At 40.3% G+C, this 9,767-nt stretch overlaps 1 non-coding gene across 1 annotated transcript; it reads left to right on the plus strand.

Moving 5' to 3' along the window:
• The first annotated feature begins 2,017 nt into the window (after nt 1-2,017).
• On the plus strand, nt 2,018-2,124 carry LOC127090205 (small nucleolar RNA R71). The gene has a single exon (XR_007791733.1). It is a non-coding gene; the product is annotated as a small nucleolar RNA R71 (small nucleolar RNA).
• The last annotated feature ends 7,643 nt before the right edge of the window (nt 2,125-9,767 follow it).

Consider the following 9,767-nt stretch of genomic DNA (forward strand, 5'->3'; position numbering starts at 1 on the left):
GACCATTATTCCATTTCCTAAAGGTTTTATCGATATTTTCCTATCCCTTTGTTGGGATAAATAAAGTTCGGTGGCGACTTTGTTCGAATATAAAGTTTTCCGCGACCATCGTGAGGAATCATATTTTTCGAGATGTGACTATACCTTTCAGGTCAGAGATATTATATCCTAAGGCTGAGGGATATCTTCATAAAACGTCTAAAAGTTGGTTCGTTTCCTCTTCGGCTCAAGGTAGCACTAACTATAACTGGATGGTCCATCTCTTCATCGAGGAACTCATATCTCAGATTCTTAGGCAGTTCCTTAAGTTCTAAGGTTGGTTTCTTAGGGCATGGAATAGGATATGGGGTAAGGGATAAACATTCATAAAGGTTATCATCGATGTAGGGTTTCTTAAAGTCATCATCTTCCATTACGAGGGTTGATGGCAACTTAATTATTTTTATAATTTCTTCTTGTTCTAATTCTCTAACACATTCATCAATGATATCTAAGGCATAAGAAATTTCGAAAGTATAAATTCTATTTTCTCGTCACCTACCTCAAAGGTCAACTTTCCTCTCTTGACATCTATTACGGCTCCTGCAGTTGATAAGAAAGGTCTACCTAGAAGGATTAGTATATCATTGTCCTCTTTGATGTCCATGACAACAAAATCAGTAGGGATAAATAACTGACCTATCCTAATAGGGACATCTTCTAAAATGCCTATCGGATACTTAACAGATCTATCGGCTAACTGAAGTGACATCTTAGTGGGCTGTAATTCTCCTAAGTTTAACCTCTCACAAACTGCTAAAGGCATTAAGCTCACACTAGCTCCTAAGTCTAGAAAAGCTTTTTCGATGACATGACTTCCCAAAAGACAAGGATGTCTTTGAGAAACTTTGCATAAGAAGGTATTTGGGTGATGGCTTCTGTGAAAGGGATTTCTACGTGAAGTTTTTCTATAACTTTAATAAATTTTTGATACTGGTTATTAATCTGGGTTTGTTTGAGTCTTTGCGGATATGGTATAGGTGGTTTATATGGTGGGGGTGGTACATAAGTTTTATCTTTAGGTTCTTCTCCTTTTTCTTGACCTTCCCGGTTTTCAGATTCCTCTGGTTCCTTTACTTCGTTTGAGGGTTTGGTATATTCCTTAGAAGTTTTGGGTTCACTCAATCTAGGGTTTGGTGGCTCATCATAAGCGTTCCCACTTTGTAGGGTAATGACATTGGCTTGTCCTCTCGGATTTTGTTGAGGTTGTCCAGGGAACTGTCCTCCAAGCGTGGTCTGAGGGGCTTGGTTTAAATCTACTTGAGAGATCTGGGTTTCAACCATCTTGGTATGAGTAACTATTTGGTCAACCTTGGTTCCTAACTGGGTAATCAGTTCGTTAACATGAATGTTTTGGTTCATGAACTCCTTGATTTGTTGGGTTTGAGCAGTGATAAAATTTTCCATAATTTTGTCAAGGCTCGGCTTTGGTGGCACAGGTTGCATAGGTTGATTTGATCTTGGGGCTTGATAACCAGTTTGTCTCAGAGGTGCATTATTTTGGATAGGGTTATTGTTCTTATAGGAGAAGTTCGGGTGATTCCTCCATCCAGGGTTATAGGTGTTCGAGTATGGGTTCCCTTGGGTGTAGTTCACTTGCTCAGAGTGGGTTTCGTTTAATAGACTGCATTCTGCAGATTGGTATCCTTTGGTTCCACATATCTCACAATCCGATGAAACCGCGGCTACAATATTCGGGTTTATGCATATATGCTCGACCTTAAGGGCTAATGCGTCCATTTTAGCTTGCATCATGTCTATAGAGCTTAGTTCATGCACTCCTCCTTGGGCTTCCTTCTTCTCAACTGTTGCTCGTTCGACTCCCCATGATTGATGGTTTTGAGCCATATCCTCAATGAGGGCACTAGCTTCAGGGTAAGGTTTATTCATCAGAGCACCGCCTGCGGCAGCGTCGATGGCCATCTTAGTGTTATAGTGAAGTTCGTTATAGAAGGTTTGAATGATTAACCAATTTTCTAAACCATGATGCGGGCATGCTCTTAACAACTCTTTATATCTCTCCCAAGCTTCGAACAACGATTCTCCTTGGTTTTGGGTAAATCTAGTTATATGGTTTTGAAGAATGACGGTCTTACTTGGGGGAAAGTATCTAGCAAGGAAAACTCTTCTAAGGTTATCCCAAGTCGTAATGGAATTGGGTGGAAGGGAATCTAACCATGATAGGGCTTTATCTCTGAGGGAAAAAGGGAATAATCTTAAACGTATTGCCTCCGGAGAAGCTCCATTTGTTTTAAAAGTGTCTGCTAATTGAAGAAATATTTTTAAATGTTGGTTTGGGTTCTCAGTAGCGAGACCTGCGAATTGTCTATGTTGCACTAGTTGCAACAAGGATGGTTTAAGTTCGAAATTATTAGCTGGTATGGTTGGATTTACAATACTAGAACTAGGTTCTTCGTTAGATGGTTGAGCGAAGTCCTTAAGAGGTCTTTGGTTTTGATCTTCAGCCATAGCTTTCCTAATTCTATGAAAGAATAAATGTGAGCGAGCGTAACGTTCAGGTTCCGCCAGAGGGTATACTAAACTTAAACTTCCGGTGCTGTGAGTTCTTCGCATTAACCGGCGGGAAATAACCTAAGTCTAAACGATATAACAACAGGGTAAATGAAATTTGACAAAATTGGTCCCCAGCAACGACGCCAGAAACTTGATGCGTGCTTTTCGCAAGTATACGAACGCGTCAGAGTAATATAAAAGATTGTCGAACCCACAAAGACCAAGTGTCAATCTATCGTTATCTATTGTTATGGTGTTTATCTTAGGTAATCAACATAGGGGTTTTTTAGAGTGTGCAATGAAAAGTAAATTATTAAATAAAGTTCAATTGATAAAGACAGGCTCGAATGTAATTCACATAATCAATTAATAATCCAAGTACTTGCTAATAGAGCTACTTATGGGCAGTGTTTCCTACTTTGAAAAGAACTAATTTAATAGGAACTGTCGCTTTCGTGTATTCATAACCGAGTTGTACTCCACAATCAAACCCTCTTATTGTCACTTATGAAAAGGCACACATTACGTTAGAGTAGTAAACCTATTTTTAAGAAATATAGTATCTTGACTAAGTTGAAAAGTACTTTAACCTGGATTTCCTCTTGTGGAGCCCGCCACAAGGCCAATCTGAGGTGCCTTAGTGGAAGTAGTGGGGAACGTGGCAGTTGAGGGAAGTTGAGCTAGGACACGTCATGGCAGGGTCTATGGTGCCAGCCACAGTGGGAGCCACAAGTACAAAATGCTGAATTTTAGGATTTTTAGCTCTTTTTCAGTCCTTTTCTCGATCGGGGCTCCGATTAAAGTAAAAACCTGAAAACAAAGAGAAACATAGTAATAACACAAAAAAATGACAATAAAACTACTAAAATGCATGCGAAATCGGAGTCGAAAATATGGTGAATTTCAGTGTCATCATATAGTCATGTTCGACTTGTGAGGAGTAGTCCTTAACAAGTTGGCTTGAGATCCATCTACTCAGTGAAGACCCTTTTGGAGTTATGAATATCACACAAGTTATTTGTGGTTAGGCATTACTCTCTATGATTTGGGGTCCGAGAAGATGAGGACCTTAGAACATTTAACCCCTCTTGGCCTGTTTAGGACGTAGTGCGGAGACTGTTCAAGTGTAGACTTGATAACAGTTGTTACGTGATACTACACTCAGACGAGTTTCTCTTGAGAATATTATGGGTTGATGAGTCAGTCATCCTAACCTATAATATCCAAATGATGGAATTAAGACTATGGGAACTTTTTAGGACATGATCTACATGTTCTTATCCCTAGTACACTCCTTTGGGATGGTTCTTACCCAGACTCCATGCTTGTGACTCACAACAAACCCTTGATTCTTGGTTGATACAATCAAGTGTTATCAATATCAATGGAACTTGGGTGTTGATAAGGTGAAAACTATAATCCACCAAAATGGATGATTGATCTTGACAATGACTTGATTCATCCCTTGACCTTTGTTTGTTTGCCTTGTGTGTGATCCTTTATTTATGATTGTTGCATTCATGCATTCATGCACATCATAACATTCATCACACCAAAAATAATTTCAAGGAACCGAGGGCTTATTTGAAAATATTTTCAGACCATGGCTTGTGGACGAAGGAACACTAAGAAGTATAGTTTTAGATGTCCAGATTTGAAAAAGTTAAGGAAGCTGTCATCTTTTGTATTAGATCCTTTGGGCTTCAAGCAACGTCATGGGAAGCTTCTGTCTATTTTATTTACTGATATGGTTGAAGGACTCTTAAGTGTGTTGGTTCAGTTTTATGACCCTCTCTACTGTTGCTTCACTTTTCCTGATTATCAGCTTGTGCCTATGTTAGAGGAGTATGTCCATCTCTTGGGAATACCTGTTTCTGACAAAATGCCTTTTAGTGGATTGGAAGAGATTCCCATATCTCATACTTTAGCTGAAGGTCTTCACTTGAAGAAGTCTGAGATAGAGGATCATTGGGTGAAGAAAGGAGGATTGTTTGGATTGACTTCTGAGTTCCTCATCAAGGAAGCTACTAACTTTGCTGAAGTCGGTAGTGTGGATGCTTTTGAAGCTATCTTTGTGTTGCTCATATATGGTTTAGCTTTGTTCCCTAACGTTGACGATTTTGTTGATGTTAACGCCATTAGAATTTTCTTGATTGGGAATCTTATGCCTACTCTGTTAGGAGATATGTATTTCTTTTTGCATCTAAGGAATTCTAAAGGTGGTGGAACTATTGTATGTTGTGTTCCTCTTCTATACAAGTGGTTTTATTTCACACTTGCCTCAGACGCCTGCTTTTATGGAGAACAAACAACATCTAAGGTGGTCTCAGAGACTTATGTCTCTCACTAATGATGATATAGTTTGGTATGATTCTTCATTGAGTAGTTTGGATATTATTGATTTTTATGGTGAATTCTCTAATGTGCCTCTCATTGGTACACAAGGAGGAATCAACTACAACCCTGCTTTGGCTCGTCGTCAACTTGGGTTCCCCTTGAGAGACAAATCTAATAACACTTTATTAGAAGGTCTTTTCTATCAAGAGGGTAAAGATCCCAAACATTTGAAGCAGAAGATTGTGCATGCTTGGCATAATGTGCATAGGAAAGGAAGATCCGAGCTTGGACCGTGCAACTGTGTAGCTTTGGAAGCTTACACTCTTTGGGTGAAGAAGAGAGCTTTGAAGTTGAAGATGCCTTATGCTTGTGAGAGACCTATGTCTATGGTTGTGGTTGTGCCATTAACTCTCCCTAACCAAGAAGTAGAGGAGTTGGGAGACACACTCGCCAAGATGAAGCAAGAGAAGGATATGTGGGAAGAGCGTTTCCATGCTTTGAGCAAAAAGCATGAGGAGTTGCAGCTTGAGTATAAGGACAAAGATACACTTATTGAGCTTCTTGAAGACCGAGTTGTGAAGAGACAAAGAGAGACAGAGGTTTCATCTTCCTCTAGTTTGCCTCAGCCTTCCGTTTCTTGGAAGAATATTGTTGACCAGCTTGTCCTCAAGAAGACTCAGATGAAGACTTCTTTTGAGTCCGAGATTCGATGCATCCGAAGGAAGTACACGCCCACAGCCAGATCATCTGATATCATTGTTAGAGGATCCTTAGGATGATTAGTTTCCTTTTCTCTTGTATTTTGTATTTTGGTGTCTGAAATTGTACTCAGTGTAATCCTTCCAATTATATAAATAAAAGAGGTTTTATGGTCAATCAAATTGTTGCAATTGTTATTATTATATATTTGCATATAAAATAGTATGTTCCTTGAAAATAAAAACAATCAAGCATTGCATTTCATGCATCATTTGCATAAGAAGGTTCCTCTTTTGTCAGATGTCTTATTGGTTCTTCTTCTATGCTTTAGCCAAGCTGGCTCATCGATATAATACCCGCGCCAATTATCCAAGGATCATGGAACATCTAGAGCAAGAAAACAGAGACTTGAAGGGAGAGATTACCCGTCTGACTGCCATGATGGAGTCAGTCCTAGCTGCTCAAAGTCAATCTTCTCCAACGCCTGCAACTCCTCCTCCTCAGAGGACTGTCATATCAAAGGTTGTTTCTTCAATCATGCCTGCCACTCATTCCGCTCCTGCCATGCCTGCCAGATTCCCGTGGGGAATTCCGCCCCACTTTGTCCCTGAGGGTTTTGCGCCTACTTTTGCTTCCATTCCAACATTTAGCTCGATCATGTCTGTGCCACCATCGGTTGTTCACACTCTGCCTTGTGTTGAGGACACCATCTATCATTCTGAGCCATCTAAGGGTCTGGATGTTTATGAAAAGATGGATGAAATGAAAGACCAATTCCTTGAGCTGCAAAAGGAGTTGAAAACCATGCAGGGAAAAGATTTGTTTGGTAAGAGTGTTGCGGAACTTTGCTTGGTTCCCAATGTTAAAATCCCGATGAAGTTCAAAGTCCCTGACTTTGAAAAGTATAAGGTGAATACCTGTCCACTCAGTCATCTCGTCATGTATGCTAGAAATATGTCGACGCAAACTGATAATGATCAGTTACTGATTCATTATTTCCAAGACATTCTGATTGGTGCCGCTCTGAGGTGGTATATGGGTTTGGATAGTGCGAGTGTCCGCACGTTCAATGATTTGGGTGAGGCTTTCGTGAAGCAATACAAGTATAATGTGGATATGGCGCCAGATAGGGACCAGTTGAGGTCATTGTCTCAGAAGGACAAAGAGACATTTAAGGAATACGCTTAGCGATGGAGAGAGCTTGCCGCTCAGATTATCCCTCCTTTGGAAGAAAAGGAGATGACCAAGATCTTTCTCAAGACCCTCAGCTTATTTTACTATGAGCGCATGATTGCCAGTGCCCCTAGTGATTTTACCGAAATGGTAAACATGGAGATGAGGTTAGAAAAAGGTGTCTGAGAGGGGTGATTGTCTAAAGAGGAGGTTTCGTCTAGCAAGAAGTACGGCAGTGGGTTTTCTAGAAAGAAAGAAGGCGAGACTAATGCATTATCGGTTGGGAGGCAGAGGAAGCCTCATGTTAGAAGGAATCCACAACCCCGTCAACACCATCATCAAGTATCATCTGTTATTCCTATATTTTCAAATAATCAATCAATTCCCGTTCAACAACAGCGTCAACAACAACCACCACAAAGAACAAACAATTACAACAACACCAACACCAACAATCATCAACAACAACAAAATTTCGAGAGGAAGAAGGTCTCTTTTGACGGATTCCTATGACTTATGCTGAATTGTACCCATCATTAATTCTCAAAAACCTTTTGCAACCGAGAAATCCTCCACAGATTCCTGAACCACTTCCATGGTGGTACAAGCCAGAGCTTCACTGTGCCTTTCACCAAGGGAATCCTTGCCATGATATTGAGAACTGTTACCCCCTGAAGTATGAAATCTAGAAGTTGGTCAAAAGTGGGATGGTGTCCTTTGAGGACCGTGCTCCCAATGTCAAAGCTAACCCACTACCTGCTCATGGTAACCCTTATGTTAATATGGTAGATGGTTGTCCTGAGGAATTCAAAGTGTATGATGTCCGTTTCATTAGAAGATCCTTGGTGATGATGCACAAGGATATCTATTTGGTAATTGATTGTGAGCATGACCATGATGGTTGTGCAATTTGTAGTGTCAACCCCCGAGGTTGTATGGTTGTGAAGAGAGACATCCAGTGGTTGATGGATGAGGGTATGATCTAGATTCTTCAGTCCCGTCACTTGGGTGATGATGTGAATTTAATAGTTCCTATGTTTAAGACACAAGACAGAGTAGTGATTCATTTTGACAACAACAATAGTAACAATGTCAACAATAGATCGGTATCGCCGTTGGTTATACGGTTAGCGGGTCTCATCCCGTAGGCATCCGATAAGGTTGTTTCGTACCAATACAATGCTACTATGTTAGAGAATGGTCAAGAGGTTCCTTTGCCTACGACCAGTTCTGTTGTGAGCATTGCTGATGGTACGAAGGTGACCCGTAATGGTCGTGTTTTTGGGCCGGTGTTCCCAAAGAATGTAGAAGACGTGTCTGTCAGTAAGAAAGTTGAAGTGCCTGCAGTTGATCTGGTTAGCGCTCCAAAGTGTCATTCTGGTGAATCCAGCGGTTTGAAGCCTAATGATGATGATGAGGTACTCCGTTAAATTAAGAAAAGTATGTTTAATATGGTGGAGCAATTGCTCCAAACCCCTTCCATGATTTCAGTGATGTCTAAGTATGTTTAATATGGTGGAGCAATTGCTCCAAACCCCTTACAAGATTTCAGTGTTGTCTCTACTTATGAACTCTGAAGCGCACATAGAAGCATTGCAAAAGGTATTGGAGCAAGCTTATGTTGAGCATGATGTTACGGTGGATCAGTTTGATCATATTGTGGCTAACATCACCACCTGTAACAATTTGAGCTTCTGTGATGAGGAACTTCCTGAGGAGGGTAGAAATCACAATTTAGTGTTGCACATTTCAATGAACTACAAGGAGGATGCTTTGTCAAATGTGTTGGTTGACACCGGTTCTTCATTGAATGTACTTCCCAAGTTAACTCTTTCTAGATTTTCGTATCAAGGAGCTTCGATGAGATATAGTGGCGTGATCGTCAAAGCATTTGATGGTTCTCGCAAGACCGTGATTGGAGAAGTGAACCTTCTCATGAAGATAGGTCAGAGTGATTTCCAAATTACTTTCCAAGTAATGGATATCCACCCGGCCTATAGCTGCTTGTTAGGAAGGCCATGGATACATGAGGCAGGAGCCGTTACGTCAACTTTGCACCAGAAATTGAAGTTTTTCAAGAATGGAAAACTTGTTATCGTCGGCGCGGAGAAGGCGTTGTTGGTAGGCCACTTGTCGTCTTTCTCTTATGTAGAAGCTAAGGATGAGGTTGGAACTCCGTTCCAAGATCTATCTATTACTTATGAAAAGAGAGTTGGGGCACCCATGTCCTCCTTCAAGGACGCTCAGAAGATTGTTGAAGACGGTATTTCTGATCAGTGGGGCCGGATGGTAGAGGTCACTGAGAAGAAGAGTAGAGCCGGGTTGGGATTCCATCAAGGTTCATCTGAGATTAGCGCTGAAGATATGTAACCTAGCTTCCGTAGCGGAGGGTTCATTCATGGTAATGAACAACACTTAGCTATCGTGATCGAGGGTGATGCAGATGAAGACTTCACCAATTTTGTGACGCATGGAAAAGCATGCAACAATTGGACTGCTGTTGATGTTCCTATTATTATGCATCATTCTAAGTAATTGCTTTTATTATTTTTGAAAATCCTTCTCCTATTCCTAAGGGAGAAGTGAACATTGTTTGGCATTTTCAAATTTGATCATTAACAAAATTCAATTCTAGTCATCCACATCTATGATGTTTTATTTTTACTTGTTTCTTTTTTGAAAAATGGTAACCACAAAAAACATAAATAAATGAAATACAATTTGTCCATCTGCATAATATTTGGTCACCAACTCACTTTTTAAAAATTAAAATATCAAATCATTGTGCAGGTTGGTTTCTAAACCCATTGAATACAATGATCTGACTCCTTCACCAAATTTTGAATTCCCTGTGTTTGAAGCCGAGGAAGGAAGTGATGAAGAAGTATCTGATGAATTGTCTCATCTACTTAAGCACGAGGAAAAAGCCATTCAGCCGTTTGAAGAGCATATTTAGTTAGTCAACTTGGGTTCCGAGGATGATGTGAAGGAAGTCAAGATTGGGT

Source organism: Lathyrus oleraceus, chromosome 5 (assembly GCF_024323335.1).
Source record: "Lathyrus oleraceus cultivar Zhongwan6 chromosome 5, CAAS_Psat_ZW6_1.0, whole genome shotgun sequence".
NCBI lineage: Eukaryota > Viridiplantae > Streptophyta > Magnoliopsida > Fabales > Fabaceae > Lathyrus > Lathyrus oleraceus.